This window comes from Protopterus annectens, chromosome 5.part1 (genome assembly GCF_019279795.1).
Source record: "Protopterus annectens isolate FY-2018-M chromosome 5.part1, PAN1.0, whole genome shotgun sequence".
Lineage (NCBI taxonomy): Eukaryota > Metazoa > Chordata > Ceratodontiformes > Protopteridae > Protopterus > Protopterus annectens.
Genome location: NC_056736.1, coordinates 795,664,288 through 795,684,548, shown reverse-complemented (window position 1 = coordinate 795,684,548; position 20,261 = coordinate 795,664,288). Strand labels below are relative to the sequence as shown.

At 40.4% G+C, this 20,261-nt stretch overlaps 1 protein-coding gene across 23 annotated transcripts in view; it reads left to right on the top strand.

The window, feature by feature from the left end:
* ADGRL2 (adhesion G protein-coupled receptor L2) overlaps window positions 1-20,261 on the top strand; it is a 1,061,651-nt gene that overhangs the window by 1,021,561 nt on the left and 19,829 nt on the right. The gene's annotated exons all lie outside the window — the stretch shown is intronic.

Below are 20,261 nucleotides of genomic sequence, written 5' to 3'. Positions count from 1 at the left end.
AAGTTTACATGGCTATGTTTCTATAGTATGGAAAGGTAGCATTAGAGGAAAAAATAGCTGTAGGGGAGCAGATACACTGTATTGCCTGCATGGATCAGTTGGCTAAAAATATCGAGCAAGGAAAAATACAAATCTCCTAAAAATAACAGTGGTAAAATTACTAAAATGCTCACACTGTGTGGATGTCATGTCAGTGAAAAGGGCTTTTTATCAGTACCAAAAAATATTTCAGAAACCAAGGATGGCTTAAAAGGTCTTAGAAAATGGGCTTTGATAATAAGGCAACCCCCAGTGGATCGTTGATTGTTCAAAGTGGCAAATTAATGTGCTGTGAGAGTCCAGTGCCACCTGTTTTTGGTTCTGAATTCTACACTCCAAGTAAAAGCTCACCATGTAGTTTTCACTCACTTTTAGTGATTGTTTATCAGATACTGGGCAGAGACCACAGTGAAGAACTTCTCTAAAGCAAACTTCACACTACTCAAGACTGGTGTGGTATCCTTCAAGGCCCCCGAGCCAGTGGAAACCACAACCCAAGCTGCGGAAGCCCTTACAAATGCCGTCTACGAACACCTCCAGGACTGCATGGATCAGGCAATCCCTAATATAACCAAGACTCTTTCTACCAAGGGCAAACGTCCAGTCTGGTGGACCCCAGCCATAAACAAACTTTACAATAAGAGGAGAAAGCTGTTACATGATAGAGCAAAATCCATAAAAGAGAAGACACCTTTGATCATTATTAGTAAAAAATACGAGCACTCATAAAATCATCCAAGGCCAACTTTGAGAGAAAAATTGCCATAGATTCAAAAGACAATCATAAGGCCTTCTTCAGCTATGTTAGAAACCTGGGTGGAAACTCCCAGATATGCTCAGAATTAGTCCAAAATGATACAAAAATCACTGAACCCACAGACATTGCCAACATACTGGCAGACAGGTTCAGTGCAAACTTCACCCCTCTCCCCAAAAGGAGAGATAACTATCCCAGCGGAGTGCAGCCTCCCAGACATCTCCAATGTGCAGGTGAAAGCTGCTCTCTCTAAAGCTAAAAACACAGCATCAATGGGACCGGATGGTATCCCCGGCTGTGTGCTACACAAACTCAATGAGGAACTAAACCCGCACATAAGGCAGCTGTTTAATCTTAGCCTTACCACAGGATACGTGCCCAAGGAGTGGCGTACGGCAACTGTGGTCCCACTCCACAAAGGCAGTGCCTCTACGGACCCTGATAATTACCGCCCCAAAAGCTTAACAAGCCTGGTCTGCAAAGCTATGGAGAGGATCATAATGGAACTCATAAACAAAGACATAGGGGACTTGCAGACATTGGACCCGACCCAGTTTGGCTTTGTCAAGGGCAGATCATGCCTTTTGAACTTGGTCGACTTCTTCGAAACAGTCACCAAGGCCATTGATGAGGGAATGGCAGTCCATACAGCCTACCTTGACCTTGCAAAAGCTTTCAACACAATACCCCACTCGGGTATTATAGAGAAACTTACCAGCTTAAATGTAAACCCATATGTCACAAGATGGATTGCAAACTGGCTAAAGGACAGAACCCACAGGGTTAGAGTAGCTGGCGCCATGTCAGACTCCAAGCCGGTCACAAGTGGTGTCCCACAGGGCTCAGTCCTTGGGCCCCTGTTGTTCAGCATCTACTTCTCAGAAGTACAGGCAAACATAGGAGGACTATGGCTGACAAAGTTTGCAGATGACTGCAAACTGGGAGCCATAGTGGAAAGTACATCGGACACAGATATTCTTCAGAGGGGTCTCACGAAACTGATAGCTGGTGCCAGAGCCATGGCCTGAAGTTAAATGCCAAAAAATGTATAGTCATACCCTTCGGGAAAAACAAGGTAACCCCAAGCTACCATATAGGTGGCAATCCACTAAGCACAGAAGAGGTTATCAGGGACCTGGGGACCCAGGTTGACAGTGGCCTTTCTTTTGACACTCACATTGCTAAAGTGGTTAGAAAAACCTTCTACATTGCCCACCTGATCATGAAGGGATTCACATCCAGATCAAGTGAGGTCATTGTTCCCCTGTACTCTTCACTTATCAGACCAATGATCGAGTACAATGTCCCATTTGGGATGTATCTCACCCGACACCTGCAGCAATTGGAGAGACCCCAAAAGTTCCTCACCAAAAGGATAAATGGACTCCAAAATCTGTCATATGCTGCCAGACTGAAGAAACTCCAGCTCTATTCAGTCGCATACCGTCTGCTCAGAGGTGACCTGTGCCTGACATACAAGGCCATGTCCAACCCGGAATTAATGGACATGCTCCACCTCAAAAAATCCAAATCTACCAGATCCACTAGAGCAAGCGACTTAAACCTTAGCACGGATATAAATAGGACATGCTGGAGGGATAGATTTGTCACCCAGAGACTCCCTATGTTGTGGAATAAAATCCCGGTCCATGTGAGGCAGAGCACCTCGCTGGCTATGTTCAAGAGAAATCTTGACCGGTGGATGGGAGGTCGTAGGTTTACCCCGGGAATCATCTCTGTGTCACTGCTGGACAGAGGCACAACAAACTAATGTGCACAGTATTTTTTAGCATAAGGGGTGGCGTAAGCCACAAAACTCTGGGCTAGACTTATAAATGCCTTAGGGCAGATAGCCTAGTATAAACCTATGAACCTATGAACCTATAGGAAGGCTTTTTTTGCATATTTTTTCGATCTTTCCTTTGCATCTGTAGTTGTCTTGTATACTGTCCACTGTTCATTGTATCATTTAGTACTACCAGTGTGCTGATGATTTTTCGAGCATCCCAGAAAGTCTTGTAATGAGGCAGTTATTTACTTATACCTCACAGTTTTAAAATAGAATGATGGAAAATGCGCTTCAGAATCACCCTTTTGAAATTCTAGCCCCATAATTTTTTTTTCAGAAATTCCACTTGAGGACAGGGAATAGAGATTGGATGTTCAGTGGAGCTAAGGTGCCATTCTCACTCCATATGGATTATCACTGTACAAATGTAGCTGGCTGGGAGGCTGAGTTATTGCTGTATGGGTGGATTACTGCTTGTCTAATTGATGAGTTCAGTCTCTTAACTTCAGAGCTAATTGATGGTGGCAGTCTCTAATGCTCATCACTGGTGCCACTGACAGTTTATTGCAACCACTTTGTGATTTAAAGCAGTAGTCTGATTTAGCTGAGGTGAATAGTGCAGTCTATCCAAGTCTTACAGTTTTAAGTCAGTTATAAAACTTCATTTTTAACAGTATCTGTATTTTTGATTGGACTTGTATGTGGGCGTGTGTTTATAAGTATGTATGTATCTGTATCTGTTTTTGTTATTGTTTCAGTCTGTGTGTGTGTGTGTGTGTGTGTGTGTGTGTGTGTGTGTGTGTGTGTGTGTGTGTGCGTGCGTGCGTGCGTGCGTGTGTGTGTGTGTGTGTGTGCGCTGTCTGTCAAGTACATTTTATGAATTATCTGCTCATTTGTTGTACAACTTTTATATTTTTTGATATATTTGAATTCATATACTTTTTCCAACAAGCAGTACATGTCCTCCACCAATTTTCAAACATTAAGCATAGGAACAATTTTGCACCAAAAATATTAAAACATCTAGACAGATATAGATATATGCTAAAAATCATAACATAAGTGCAGAGCAACTTAGCATCCCAGTTTCTAAGAGCAGTAATGTCATCTAGGGCGAATGTTGCAGGGAAATAATGAACCTTTCAAGGGTGCAGCGTCAGGCCTCACAACATTACTGGTCAGTCCATTATTTCACCATAACATCCAGCATGTCATGCATTATTTATTTATATTTTTTGATGAGATTAGTCCCACTAGGCAAATTGTTTCTTTACAGGGGAGACTCAAGGTGTACTCCCATTGACTAGGAGAAACTTGCCAAGGCACCGGGGATCTTCCCCTACTCTTTTCGATAAGTGCCATGGATTCTTTTAATCCATCTTGAGCTACCACCATCTTAGTCAGATGGGGCCTCGGTTTAATGCCTCATATACCTTGTATAGTTAATCATATCAACCATACTGTGATGTGACTGGCAGTCCTGGATGAAGAAGTCAAATTGGCCAAAAGTGTCTTCAAATCCAGTTTTAAATTTAAAAGCAAAACATTTAGCAGGAAATCTGTCTGTGGCTTATGGTACTATAATGATGCTCATACATCATTCACCTTGACTTTCTGAATGCTGTGCTTCCTAGATTTCAGCCACTTAGAGTATTGTAAGTCAGTCCATTGCTCAGGATAAGACTTTCAGACCTAGTAACAATTTGCCTTGTGAGAAACCACTACCCAGAGCTTGCATATCTCCTTGTTCACAGTTCTCATGAGAACCTTGATGGCTTAAGTTCATACGTATATACTAGGCTAACGACTACCTGAGCCTTTGTAAGCCTAACCTTGCAACCTAACCCATTTGTGTCCCTGTGTACCTTGAGTGTCTATTAGAAGGAGTTTGTTAGTTTGGAGGAGGGTTAGAGCTTTGTGGGAGGAGGAGGCTATGTTAGGTAATATTTTACTTACTGTCTGCCTCTGTCCATTAGAGACATGTGGGCCAGATTGGGGATGAATTCATGATTTCTCATCCAATGATCAAGATTACTTTTGAATAGAGCCAGAGATGTACTCTGTTTTGTGTGGACAGGGAGTGTATTCTATAGTGTGGGGATCCTTTGAGATGGGTCTACTTTATTTGACCGAAATTTAATTTGACCGGCACTTCAATTGACAGACACTTCATTTGACCGACAAGTATTATTGGCAAGAAAATGGGATATGCCCCCTTCCCCACTGCAGTGCGACCCTGGAGTTAGAATATATATAGTTAGGGCAGGTGTGGGGGGCGTAGGCCCCCACTTACTTTTGTGTTACTAAACAATATTAAAGCAAAACTAAAGCAAAACTAAACATTATGATATGAAATTAAGTGGGGGGCTTCACCCTCCCACACCCCCTATTGTGGGGGGCTGTGCCCCCCACACCCCCCTAACTATATATTCTAACTCCAGGGTCGCACTGCAGTGGGGAAGGGGGCATATCCCATTTTCTTGCCAATAATACTTGTCGGTCAAATGACGTATCGGTCAAATGAAATTTCGGTCATTTGGTCTCGAGCAAATGGGTGTCGGGCAAATGAAGTAGACCCTTTGAGATACATATCATTTTTGCTAGCATGTCCTATTTATATTACAGACAAATTATAAATCCTTGGATCTAGTGTTTCTAGTGCTGTTCATTTTGTGGATGTGCAAAAAATCGATCAGAGCTGGATCTGAGGATGTCTTGTATTCCAGGCACAGATTGCCTCTCAGTAACCTGTAGGAGACTGAGTATAGAGGTAGGGCCTTAAATTGATGCTGTGTACAAAACACAATGAAGAACCTAATCAGAAAACATGTGCATACCCACAGGTTTACATAGATGTTTGCAATCTGCAACTTGTTAAATACTTTCTACTCAGCCATTATATATGAAATAAATCTGTTGTCAAATAATTTGATCTAGGGTTACCACCTGTCTGTCTTTGCTCAGGACAGTCCCTATTTGGTCAGTTGTGTCCTGCTAAAAAAAATTACAAAAGTCCTGAGATTTCAGGACAAAACATATTTCCCAAGTTTTCTTAATAGTTGCCTAAAACAGTTATTTTTATCTGAAGCACCTAACCTGAGATACTACAAGAATATGTTTTTTTTTACCAAAAATGTTGCCATGAAGTCCTTTGTACTGGCTATGGTTATGGTTTGTCCTGCAAAATCTTATGTTCCTAAAAAAATGTCCACTTGGCATTTGAAAAGGTGACAACCCTAAATTTGAGCAAAAGAAGTTCTAAAACCATTTCTGAGTAATTTTCTTGTATAACAGGATTCAATATATGTTGCTAAGACGCATTTTTCTTCTAACATTTCTTATAAGCATCTTAAAGGCTTACTCGTTAGTCCTAGGTCCAATCCAAATCTATTTCAATGGAATGTTATTTGTCTCTGCAATGAGTATTTTACTTGTGAGTGACTTGCTACCGCTGAACTAATCAGAATCCATTTGGAGCTCCGTATTTGTTTTTGTGTTCAGTAACAGGAAGTAGACTGTGTAGAGCATAGCTTTAAATGTTTTGCAGATGTTTGCCCATGGATTTCTTTAAATTTTGAAGAAAATTGGGTCAAGTGTGCAGCACTGTAAAACAGATTTTAAAGTACCAGTTAATTAGAGTAATAGCTGGCCACCCTCTTGCTTATTATTCTGTGTTTTAAATAAACAAGGACCCATTTGATGGCAGATAAGCTGTCAGCTGTGGTACCTTCTACTTGTCATGAGTCAGCCTGTTGTGATGACTTATCACATCAAAGAACAGTAACATAAGAGGATGTAAGGTTAATCATCTGCTGTCTAGCATCCATGTTTAGATGTTTCAGACATTAACAGAAATGAATAACGCTATTCCTACAACATGGATTTCAAAATAAGTATGTAATTCAAGCTTAAGTAAAATGTAAATTATTAAAACAATTTAACAATTAAAGGGGAACAATTGAAAACTGTAAACTAATTTTTACTTTCAGATTTTGTTAATTTGGATACATTCAAATATGATGAAAAGTAGTATGTTTATTTATTGCCAGACTGGCAATATCGGTTCACTGTTATTGCCGATATGATATTTGCGCATCCTTTCACCTTGAAGGCCCATTTCTTTTAGCTTTCTTTTTTAGTTTGAAGTCTGAGGAGAAACAATTATATGTTAATTTGTGACCTCCTTTTGGTTTATTAGCTTTTAAGGAACATTTGGCCTTTAAGTTACACTTCATCTACTATAATAAAGATCACACTGTTGCTGTAGCCTCCATAGAATGGGATTTCGCTACAGGTAGATGTTTGTCTTCTGATCATATTCCAAGAGCAGTGTGGATATTTGTTTCCAAATGCCAGTTTAACCTCCCATGCTAAAAGAACATGAACTGGAAGTTTGGCTGTAAAGAGTAACCTGTTCCGTCTTCAGTAGTATTTTTATATTTATGTAGGAGTTTACTTCTTTAATGCAGGTCTGTTACCTACTTCCAGAAAGATTTCTCAAGAGCAGGATATGTATCCTTTGTAGCGTTTGCCTTTATTATTATTATTATTATTACTAAATATATTGCAGTTAAAATGTTAATTCCTTATTTTTTAATTTTTGGGGGGAAGCACCAACAAATGTGCCAGTATAAGACAAATTCATCTTAAAGAGTTCTAGTATCAGATTCCTGGAATTCTCTACAAGAGAGTAATTTTGAAGCAGGTTGAGGAGACAGCGCAAGGTATTTCAGATGGCTCATAGGCTCCACAAACACTATGTCAAATATGACTGTGATGTGCCAGAAAAGCAGCTATAGTCACAGTTATCAAAAGACATGCCTGGATCAAGATGCATTCACTTCTGCAAGATATCAAGCGTCAGGTCTTGAATACCCACTCTTTTTGGCACACCTACTGAAACTACCTTTGAAAAGTTACTAAGTAAATAGCAAAAATCTTAAAATTAGTGAAGCAGTTTTCACCTCCCAAATGTTTTTTTACATATTCTAGATGATACCATACAGAGCAGTGTCACTCTGTAGTAACCAAATAAGAGTAGATCAATATAAAGTGAAGAAGCATTTTCAAGAAATACAACACTTGGAATGGAAAATGAAGGCTAATGGATGCCAGGGCTCTAAGCAAGGGAGGAAGACCCCTTTTTGCAAACTTAGGACTTCAGCAGCTGTAACTTCCCTCCATTTTCTCTGTACTTCCCCCTCCCCAAAGCCTTCCGTGATCTTGAGTGGTAATTGGGCCCTCCTGATCTCAATCCATAGAGTATCAAGTACTATAAATTCAGGTTACATTTTAGAATTTTGTCAGTTCCATCCTTTCAGATGCATCCCTTCTAAGCTCTGGAGTTAAGATACTAGCCCAGCTTGTTGTGAACTAACTCTTAGAATGCAGCGCTACAAAGATTTACTTGAGCATGCTGAAAATAAAGTAATCCATTATGATTTATGGAGAAAATGGACAGTAAAATTAAAATTAATTTTGTACACCAGTATACTTGATTTAACTGTTGAAAATCCATTAATATTTATACTTGTGCGCTACTGCATGATGGTAGCGTTTGAGGATGGAAGTATGTTGTGGTCAATGTGCTATTTGAGAAATGCTCCTTTCATTGGGATTTGTTTCTAAATTGATTTCATTTATAATTTATATTAAAAGCAAGTGGCAGTATATGCAAAGCACAACTTTAAACTTTTCTTGACCTTTATATTCGAAGAGACAGCAGTTCTTTCTGCTGTAAGGTAGCTAATGGGTTTTATTTTATGCTTGTATAATAAATGCAACCAAAAATGTATTAGTTTTAGCCCTTCATATTTTGTTAGATGTATTCTTTAGATGGCAAAAAAAAATTATTGTTTCAGAAAGCTACCAGTGAAGAAGCATGTGTCAGTGTGTGCCTAATAGCTTTGATAGTATGGGTCTTTACAACATTTCACCCATGTTACTTTTAGTAATGATACAGAATAGGGAGTGGAGTTTGTAGGAACTGTGGTGGATCATTCTGTTGTGGATTATTTGTGGGTTTTTTTGTTATTGTTGTTGTAAATTGGATGATTTTGTTTAATATAGAAATGATGGAGACATAAATTATGCAGAGAAATATAACAGATGTGTGTGTCTCAATGAAAGCATCTTTGCAAAAAGCTACACCAGTGATGCTTTTATTATTCATTTCACATCAGTAAAAGTGTATAAATGAGTCCACTGTAAAATTTATTTTGTAGCTGTACGCCTGTCACCTAGTAATGCTGCTGCCTCCCACATTCCATTCTGTTTCACTGCTCTGGGGTAATCTTACAGCCCATACTAACTTTTCTCAGCCTTAAATGTAGGAAAGCTTGGAAAACAAATTAAGGCAGAATATCAGGATTCTTCACAAAAGTCATTGAAGGCATGTCTGCCTTAAGATAAATTATTTTATCTGTTTTTTGAATTTCAGAATTCTACTGAATATCTCTAGTTCATTGTATATATCATTATTTTTGTGTTATGTTTCTTTTATGCATGTTTGACAATGGTTATAAACTTAAAATGAACCTTATAGTTAAGTTTGTGTGATTGGCTAATTTCAAAGTCACTGTTTGGAATACAGGTTTTGGGGAACATTGTGCAATTGTGCAATTACTGTCAATTATGACTTCATGATTTTGTTAATTGGGCCAAAAGTGCCGTATATTTTTAAACACCTTTATTAAAGTATCACTTAATACATAGGCAAACATACATCAAAAGAAAAGAGAACAAACCATATTAACATTTTTTACATTTGCATACATTACATTGTACATCGGATACATTTTATTTCTTTGTAACTGTTGTCATCAGTCCAGCATTATATAATCTGCTGATTTCCTGCCTTCCATTAAACCTCATTCCTCCTCCTCCTGAACATTATTATGCATGTATTAATGTTCTTCGTGTTTCACTCTTGCATTCATCACACTTGGTTATCTGCCTGCAGGTAGCCCTCAGTCATCCCGAATACCAGAGTCTTGGGATTTTTGCGTCAGATACTGTTGCTTCTTCCATGACATCAGGTCGTCAGGGCTATAAAATATGCAGCCGATGCCATTATATCAGCTTTTCTTGCCGAGCGGAGCCCGAAGCAGAAGCAGTTTGCAAATGCCGGTCGGCCGCCTCCTGAAATTTTCATTTTTCGAGTTTCAGACCTGAAGTCTTCTAAAAGATAAGTACCCCATTGGGATCCTTTTTTCTTGCTCTAACCAATGTCAGAAAAAATTAATAATTGTCCTACCTGTGAAAAGCAAGTACCTCACAGAGATTTTCACTCTTACTGTGTCTCCTGTTTAGGCCCAGACCACGACATTCCTAGCTGTTGGTTTTGTGCCCTGTTCAACGCCCGAACTATTCATCGTGGGGATGTTTTTGTCGCTAAATTCTTTTGCTCTCGTTCTCTGTATTCCGAAATGGCTTCGATAAGCCATCAGACTACCAGTCTTCTGAAAAAACATAAGGATAAAGACAGAGGCAGACTGCATAGGTCCAAAACTGCCAACAATGCTTTCGTTAAGCTAGTCGCCAGTTTGCTTGTACTCAGTGGGGTGCTTTTGCAGCCCCTGATACCCGCTTCTACAGATTTGCAGGCCTCTACTGAGACCCATTCAGAGTCCAGTATGCCGCGAGATGCTTCTTTGACTATGGAACCTGCGGATGTCTCTACCTTGGATGGGTCTGGAGCCACTGTGCAGGCACTGGCTTCTGAGGGTGTATTCAGGCCTTCCGATGTTTATAGTAAACTGACTACTTCATTTCAAACCATAAATACCGAATTTCTCAGGCCCAGAGTTCTCACTACGCCTAGGAAACCGATGACCAAAGCGCATTCTTAGGGCCCCATGCCACAGAAACAAATGCTTAGAATGTCTGAAGACCTTATTGCCTTAATTAGGGGAAGCCAGCCTTCCCCCTGTAAAAGATTAAGAATTGATTTTCCTTCTGATTCTTCAAATCATGAGTTCAATGACTCTGACCCTTCTGATTACCAGGACATACCTTTATCTACCTATGAGGATTCTGATGCAGAGGATTCCATTCCCTCTGCTTCGCCACCAGAGGATTTTTCTTTCAGTGAAACCCTGCATACCCTCAGAGAGCATTTCCGCTGGGAGTGCCAGAACTACCCACAGTCCAAAAAGAGACTCAGGGAATTTTTAAACTTGCCTCAGCACAGGACTCTAGCTATACCTCCTGTTCTGGAAATTGTAGATGATGTCTTCATGGAATCCAGTCTTACCCCTGATCCTTTTCCACCAGCTCCCAGGAAACCGGACAGGTACTACAGAGTACCTGACTCTCACAAATTCCTTTTTAAGAATCCTACTGTGGCTCCAGAGACCATTTCCCAGGGACCTAAAGGCATTAAGGCTGCTACAGCCAAAAACCCTACGCCTTCGGACAGGGATTCTATGGCTGTAGACTAATGGGGTAGGAAGGTATACACCTTGCCATCAGGGCTTTAAATTGCCAGTTTCACATGTTAAAGTATCAGCAACATATTATGGAACTAATTAAACTAAAAATTATGTTTATTCTTGCTTGTGCAGAACATAAAGATTTACAAGAGTTAATGCATTCTGCTAACCAAGTTGGAAAACATACTTTGCAATGTGGTTTTGATGCCTTAGAAGCATCTTGCAGAGCTGGTGTCACTGGGTCTATTCTTAGAAGGCATGCTTGGCTTAAGGAACAAATCTTGCCAGACCATGTCAAAGCAAAATTACTAGATGCTCCATTAAACCAAGAATGTCTGTTTGGCACTAAAGCAGAAGAAGTCCTCAAAAAGATGGAAGAAAAAGCTAAATTTATGCAAACTGTTAAAGATTTCCTACAGGTACAGCCACCTAGATTCAGTAGGCATTGGCCTTCTAAAAACTGGTCTTTCCCAGTCCCTCCCAGACCTTCTCAGTCCAAACCCAGGGGCAGCAAACCACCAAAACTACAGTCTCAGGGTATGCACAGATGCTCCCACCTCAGAATCAGGGAGTAGTAAGCCACCATCCTATAGATAAAGTTCACAATGGCTTGTCCTTAGGAGGAAAACTAGCCCTGCATGCAAAAAACTGGGAGTACATTACCCAGGACAGATGGATCTTGAACATTGTATCCCAGGGATACTGATTCTACTTCCACTCACTGCCAACCCCAAGCGGATGGCCAGACGTCCCCCCAAACCTGTGGGCAGAGGCCCAAAAGCAAGTACTTTCTCTTCTCAGTATCAAGGCTATTCAACCTGTCCCAGCAGAGCAAAGGGGACAAGGTTTTTACTCCAGACTGTTTCTGTTACCCAGAAAAGAAAACTCTTGGCGCCCTATCCTGGATCTGTCTATTCTTAACATCTTCCTGGTGGTTCCAAGATTCAAAATACTTACGCTCCAACAGCTGCTTCTTATGCTAGCCAAGGACTCCTGCCTAGCCACCCTAGACTTAATAGAAGCCTATCTGCACATCCCAAAAAGGGAATCTTTCAGGAAATGTCTACACTTCAGAGCAGGCTCTATGCACTACCAGTTCTCTGCACTTCCCTTTGGCTTATCTACTGTGCCCAGGGTATTCACAAAATGCCTAGCTCTAGCCATTGCATATTGCAAGCAGAGAAAAATTCAGATTTACCCATACTTGGACGATTGCCTGATTCAGGCGGACAGTCAGGAATTGCTGCTACAGCACCTGACATTTGTAAAGAGACTTCTAACTTCACTGGGGTATACCATCAACGAAAAGAAATCAAATCCGGTACCCAGCCAAAAGATTGTATTCCTGGGAGCAAGCTTGAACACAACTTCCCAGATGGCATTCCTCGCTCCAGAAAAACAGATTTATTTGACAAACTACTTCAATCTACTGGCCAACCAAACCCAGCTATATGCAAGAAAAATACTGCAAGCCCTAGGGTTCATGGCCTCTTGCATTCTACTAATTCCATATGCAATACTGCATATGAGGAAATTTCAATAGTACTTATAAAGTCTCTGGTGCCAACATTCTCAATGATTGATTCCTGTCTTTCCTTGCCTAAGGACAGAGTTCCTTTGGTGGCCAGAGGCCTGCTACCACAACAAGGGACTACCTTTCACTCAACCCCCCGCCTCCCAAACCCTAACAACAGACGCATCAGTCTATGCATGGGGGGGCTCACATGGCAGGAAAATGCATTCAAGGCAAATGGAGCCCAAAACAAATGCACCTGCATATCATTCAGAAAGAAATGTTAGCTGTACAGAATGCACTGACAGCCTTCAAGTACCATAGTCTTCCAGGGCAACTGTTGATAAAGACAGAAAACACCACAGTTATATAGTACATAAACAGGGGGGAACCAATTCCTACCCACTCTGCAGGTTAGCCATGGCTCTGTGGAACACAGCCTTGAACAATCAAGTGCACCTGCAAGCTCAATTCCTGCCAGGCAAATTAATTCACTGGCAGATGACTTAAGCAGAAATCTAATGGACCCACATGAGTGGAAACTGGAACCCAAATCATTCAAGCTTCTGATCCACAGGTGGGGGGCACCAGAGGTGGACCTCTTTGCTTCCCCACAGAACTATCAATTGAGCAAATATTGCACCAGAACTCCCCACAGCCAAGCATGAAAAGTGGATGCCCTATCCTTTACATAGGAAAACCTGTCAGTCTATGCCTTTCCCCCTCTGCCCCTCCTCGCAAAGGTTCTACTAAAGATCAAACAGGACAAGCCAAGGACAATTCTGATTGCACCAGACTGGCCATGCCAGCACTGGTACCCACTTTTGCGCAGTCTGACAGTAGTGCCACCATGGAACATGCCTCAGATCCCTTCCTTGCTGTCCCAGCAGGTGGGCCAGATTTTGCATCCTCAGCTGCAAACCCTGAACCTAGCAGCGTGGCTCATCCCCAGAACACTTCACCAGCAATCCTTAGTAAACAGGTGCTAGATGTCATCCTTGAGGCAAAGAGGCCTAGTACTAGGAAATACTATTCAGAAAAGTGGAAAAGATACTGTTCTTTGAGCCAGTCTCAGGGAATGGACACAGCCATGCCCAACTTACCTCAAATATTAAATTACCTAACAGAACTGATCCACAAAGGCCTATTCTTCTCTTCAATTAAGATTCACGCCTCTGCCATCTCAGCTCATTACAATACTGAGCCACCCTCTTCTCTCACCCTCTGGTCAAACAGTTCCTGAGAGGAGCCAAAAATTTAAGACCCTCCAGGAAACCTCCCACTCCAGCCTGGGACCTTAACTTTGTACTGGAGAAGCTCATGCTTCCTCCCTTTGAAAATGCTGCTACAGCCGAGTTAAAATTCCTCTCTTGGAAAACAGCCATCACTTCAGCAAGAAGAGTGTCTGAATTGCAGGCCCTTATGGTCATGGAACCGTTCATTATCTTCCATGCAGACATGGTTTCCCTCAGGACTAACCCATTATTTATGCCCAAGGTGGTATCTAGTGTGGCTTTAAATCAATCCATTCATTTGCCAACCTTTTTCCCTAATCCTCAGAATTAAGGGGAAATGATCCTGCACTCCCTAGACATGCACAGGCAGCTTAGGTTCTACCTGAACAGGACTAAACCTTTCAGAAAATCTGACCAGCTGCCAGTCAGCTTTGCTACAGGGGCAGAGGGCAAGGCCATTTCAAAGCAAACCATTTCTAAATGGATAGTACACTGCATCTATTTCTGCTACAAACACCATGGAAAGCCTATCCCACTGGGGATCAAAACTCATTCCACTAGGGCTACCTCAACCTCTACAGCATTTCTCAGGGGAGTCCCTACCAGGGCTATCCTGGAAGCTGCAACCTGGAGTTCTGTACACACCTTCACCAAGCATTACTACTTGCCTATCTTTTTTAAATCCAGAGCTGGATTTGCCACAGCTGTCTTACAAGGCCTGCTAGCCAGCCCTAATGCTTCTTGACTGCCTCCACCCTTCCTCAGCTTTGGGAATCAACCCAGGTGTGATGACTGCAACAGTTAAACATGAAGAACATAGTACAGTTGTGTAAACTTACCATAAATATAGATGTTCGAGTGTATTCACTGTTGCAGTCCTGCGTACCCTCCCTCCAGCCCCCTTACTTCTCTATCCTTTCTGTCTATCCTTTTTTTGGCCATATCTTATAACAATGGTATTTACTTTTTACTGGGGGTGTTCCACACCATGTAATTGCTTCCTATTTTGGGGGCTCCTGATATCTGGGGCAAGAAAAACTGATGTAATGGTGTCGGCTGCATGTTTTATACCCCTGACAACCTGACGTCATGGAAGAAGCGACAGCATCTGACGCAGAAGTCCCAAGACTCTGGTATTCGGGCCAACTGAGGGCTACCTGCAGGCAGATAACCCAAGTGTGATGACTGCAACAGTGGGTACATGCAAACATCTACATTTATGTTAAGTGTACACAACTGTACTTTTCCACAATTTTAATTTATTTCTATGTAATATGCTCCTTCCTTTTTCCAAACATCTCTTTTCCAATTATTTTAAATTTTTTTACAATATTCAGTACTTCAGAAACAGTTGGCTTAGACTTTGATTTCAGTTTTCTAGTAATGGCTTTTTTTGCAGCCAATAGAATTAAAGATAACAAGGCTTTATTATGTGTAGGCGATTAAAATTCTGTGTCCTGGTTGAAAAGAATAATTTCCTTAGTTACAGCCATTTACTCACCCAATACTTCTGACAGAATACTCTGTAGGGAATTTTAATATCTGCAAGCTCATTACACTCCCAAAACATATGTTCCAAGTTTACACTTTCTTCCTCTTCACACCTTCAATATTTGTTGTCTGCCTGAGGAATTATTATTTGAAGTCTGCTTGGAGTACACAAATACTTGTGAAAATATTTCCAAGCAAAAATCCTAAAACTTCTGGACTTTGTTGCATACTCGAGAGCCATACATATATCCTCCCATTGTTCCCCTGTAAATTGTTTTTGCAGTCTCTGTTCCCAAACTGCCATATAATTTTGGTAAAAATGCATCCAGTTAAACCTGTGTTTATGTTTGGTAACTGTTTTGGCCAACATTTTCAGACGACTCTGCTTGGGCATCAGTGTTACCATTTATGGAACTGTAATGTACCATTCCATCATAAAGAAGATTTTAAAGTCAGATCACAACATGGAGTCTATCAGCTTAGACAGAATTTCATTGAAAATTTGAATACAAAATACTGACGGTCAGCAAAGATGTGAGCAAAAGTGGTACACCTTCAACTGTTCAGTTATGATATATTGTTCAGTTTTTAAACTGATAGTGATCCACCAGCAACAATACTAGTTGAAAAGTAAATTCATTAGCATTGACATAATACAATGCTGATGTTTGCACCTTATACTTTCATAGATAGTGGGTTATTGATCTATGAGGATCGAAAGAAGCCTAGCCTTATATTCTAATAGTAGTTTTTAGCCTTTATATTGTGTGTGCGAATAATCCTGAGGACGGTAGAACAAGGAAATGTTGGGACATTTACTTGTTGCCTCTCTCCATGATGGGCATGGGTGCTAAACCAGGGGTGAATTTGCAATTTTCTCATCCATTCATCTAAATTACATTTGAATAGATTAAAGGAAGTACTTTGATTTATATGGAGTGGAAGATGGTGTGACTAGGACCAAAATGCAGGATGAAGGAGCAAGATTCCGTGTGATACATACCTTGTACCCTTAACGTTCTATTTATGTTGCAAAAGAGATTGAGATCCGTTGATGGTGTGTTCATGATACCATTGGACATTGATATGTGTGATAGGTCTGACAAGACAGGGTCTTTCAAGGATCTATATGAGAGGCAGAGGTTACCACTTAGTAGCCTGCATGATACTGAAGAGAGGGGACATGGCTTTGAGACAGACTGCCTATTTTTTGTGATTTAGACTCTTGACTTTTTAAATGAGAAAACATTGTAGTTATGCCAGTTAAGACAAGTGTTTGGACAGGTACGTATCAAATGGGTTATTTTAATCAATGACTGGCCTGATGAGAGACAAGTACAGTGGAATGATTACATCTCCTGGATGTCATACATTTCGATATAAGCTGTACAATGAAAAAAGGAATTCTTTACAATAGTAGATACATGGTAATCAAAGGAAAGTTCATTGGTGACATAGATTCCTAGATCCCTTTTCTGGGTGGGTGAGGGGTAGTTGTCAATGTGACAGTTACAAGGGAAAAGATTATGCATTTCATGACATTTATTTTTAGTCTATGTTAATCCTTCATTGTTTTTCTTAGGCATTTAGCATTCTGACTGGGCACAGTTGGTTATGATGTGCATGATCTCTAGTGTCACACAAATGCATATGCATGGCATACGATGCAAAACACAATGACATACGCTTATTATATGCAACTGTCTTCGGCTTAGTCACACCATCTGCTATGTTAAAAGTTCAGCACAAGTTGAAAAATAGATGGATGGAGCTACCGTTAGTGAAAAGTATGTGTAAGTGCAAACATACTATCTTTGAATTTGCTGTCATAGCAAATGGTTAGTTGGGTTTGAGCTTCACAAAACAGGCAAAGGATTGCATGCCTGTAAAGTGAACAACACATTTCTTGCCATACAAAATGCAACAATGCGATGAAAACAAACTTTTTTGGTTGCTAGTTTTCTGTCATCTATTTTGAAGGCCGTAGAGTGATATTCTGCTATTCCTGAAGAATGACGAAAATGTTCAAAATGAAGGGCTAATCTTTCACATGGGGGAAAATAGCATTCAATTGTTATTTTTTTTGTCTTTTTTTTTTTTTTTGGACAGCCCATTTTGTGGGGATAGATGATCTGCAAATGTCGCCAGCGACTTGGGAACAAGTAGTGACTGGGGAGTCAGTAGGTTCCCTATGAGAGTAGATATGAGCTCTGCCTGCTTCCATCCTCTCAAGAATGCAGTGGGATGGGAAACAAACTCTCAGTATCAGAGTGGACAGTCCTCAGGGAAGTTTCCATGCAAATGTGGCAATCTTGCTCCTTCATCCAGAACTTTGATCTTAGTCAAACCCAGGTAGATAGTAGGGGTAGTAGCCACAACCAAAACCTGTGTGTAGCAGAGCTGGCTAGTGTTCATATTTATAATCTGACTGCGTCTGTTAAGTATGTATGTTCTGGTAGTTTACAATCACTTTGTGGCTGTGTGCAGTGGTCTACTGTTACTGCCTACCTCCCAGTTTTGCTGTAGGCTGTAATGGAGAAGCCATTCTGAAACTGTTCTGTACTAATGCCATTTGTGATATTATCCTGATATTTTGCTGAAATTTACAAAAATAGTGCCTCATGTATTTCTAGTATTCCGTACTTTCCTCCTGTAAGAGGTAATTGCAGTAATCACAAGCTTTACTTAACTTCTGTAGACTTATGCTACTTTCAGGTATATTTTGCATCCTTACTTCCTGCTTTGCAGAGGAGATAGCAACTTCTTTTAAGTCCTCCTTTCGTATTTGTGCCTTACAACACCCTTCCATGATCAGTGTCTGATGTGAGACAGGCAGCACACTTTCCGTATCACACAGATGTGTAGTTGCATAAGTTGCTGTGAGGCACAATTCCAAAGCTCTTGGTCTGTTGTCTCATGCTGCTACTATACAGCGTTGAGCAGGAATCAGTTTCATGAAGCTGAGTTACTTTGCAGCTTCTGTACATGTGTTGCAAGATCAGTAAGTCTGCGTGTTGTTAAATGATAGGGATAGTAGTAATGTTCACCTTGTCCGTGTAGTAGTAACATGGGTTCCAAAGTACAAGAATGTTCTTTGTGTTAAAAAAAATACATATGGAGTTAATACACTTGTTATGGTTTGGCCCACATCATTACAAGCATAGAAATGAGAATATTATTGTTGGAAAGCTTGATTGCATATACCTTTCTTGAAGTTGCCACCCTTCACCTCCTCCATATGTCATTACAGAAGTACAGATGCAGTTAATTCACACTGCAGGTGTAAATTACTAGTCCTAGTTGAACACTACCTTTCCTTGACCATTTTCATCCAGCTGAAGTCTTTAAGCTCATTTGGATTTAGGAGCACTCTTCTCTTTAAACTGCATACTTATATGGAGATACATGTTTCAGTGAGACTCCTGTACTTGCCGAATATGTGCCACTGGGCATACAGCAGTAGAAAGTGTTGCTTGCATCACTGAAGCCATGTCATCCTTTTGACTTTTGCAGAGCAGTTTTGCATGGATATTTATGAAAATTATTGTTAAGCAGCTAGCAGCTCTTTGGATGCTGGCAGTTTTACTGTAGCTTCGCATCCAAATACTCAAAGCAGTTCTGCACAATTAGCTCTTACAAACTCAGCAATCAGGAGAACTTGCTTTTGCTGTCCCTTTTTCAGCTTAAAAGGAAGCTGATGAATATCACATTGTACTGGGATTTAGTTCAGACTGTAGTCTCAATCTAATGCACAGAGATAAACAGTTTGTACAAAAATCAGGCTATGTGAATTAAAACAAGAAAAAACATCTATTCGCAGTCTGGCAAACATTATGCCTAAGTATTTAATTAAGTTATTAATCAGGCACACCTGTGAGGTGAAACCGTCCCTTCATGTGAGCAATCTGTGAGCACTGGTCTAGTTAAACAGAGAAGAATGTATTAAAGTCCTGCACTTTGGTGTATTAAATTAGTTATTGTCCTATAATGTCCTATAACAGTACCTGAATTAAACCAGAAGTGAAGTGAATATACAGTGTTCTTTATGAATGTGTTGTGCTGTAAGGACTCCTAGCCCACAAGAGTTTTCATACTGTATGCATATAGGAAGAGGTACAAGTTAAAGAAAAAAATAATTTAGTCATTTAGAAAGCATGCCATGAATGAGGTCAAACCATATATTAGTATCTACTGCTGTAAGAATCCTGACTGCTAACGAAATTTGGTCATCTGCTCACATTGTAAAAAAAAAAGTAGAGAGTAATTTGGCAAATACTAAATGTCCTGGTTTGATTAATGACTTGGTGTTTAACTTGGTGTGCAACATGGTTGCATAGCTGTGCCCATTGTGGTGTTGAAAAGGCACTAAGACTGATGGGTTGAGGTAGAGACATATGGCTTTACAACACAGAATGCCAAATCTATGTTTCCATTCTTTTGCTGTGTCTGGGTTTGCTATGTTCCAACGAGCATTTGTTCAAGATTCTTTACTGCGGTTTGGAGGTGGGGGGGGGGCATCAAAACAGCTTCAGTTAAAAAATGTAAATTATATAGATTAATTTTAACTAAGTAAGTCAAAATGACTTTCTTTACAAAAAATTGATTTCCCTGTGACGCATGAATCTGATTGTGTGTGATGAAAAAAGGAGCTTGTTTGCAAACTGCCGGCTTATTATGTCTGCCTTATAAAAATAACCTACCTTAGGCAAAAAGGAGGATTGACTGAATTTTAAACTAAAAAGTAGATATTTCTGTTGCTTTCTTAAAGTTAGTGTCAGTGTCTGTCATGCCACACTTTTTGCAGTTTGTCTTTCCTTTAACCAATGTAAAAGAGATAATTTCCCTGCGGATTTTAATGTTTCATTAGTAACACAGATGTTTCATTAAGCAGTGCCCTGCACCTGTAAACATATAATATTTGTAATTCCCAGATGTGGACCACTTGGATCGGGTTTTATGGTACTGAGCTGTAACATCTTGAAGCGTAATGCAGTTGTCAGTGCTC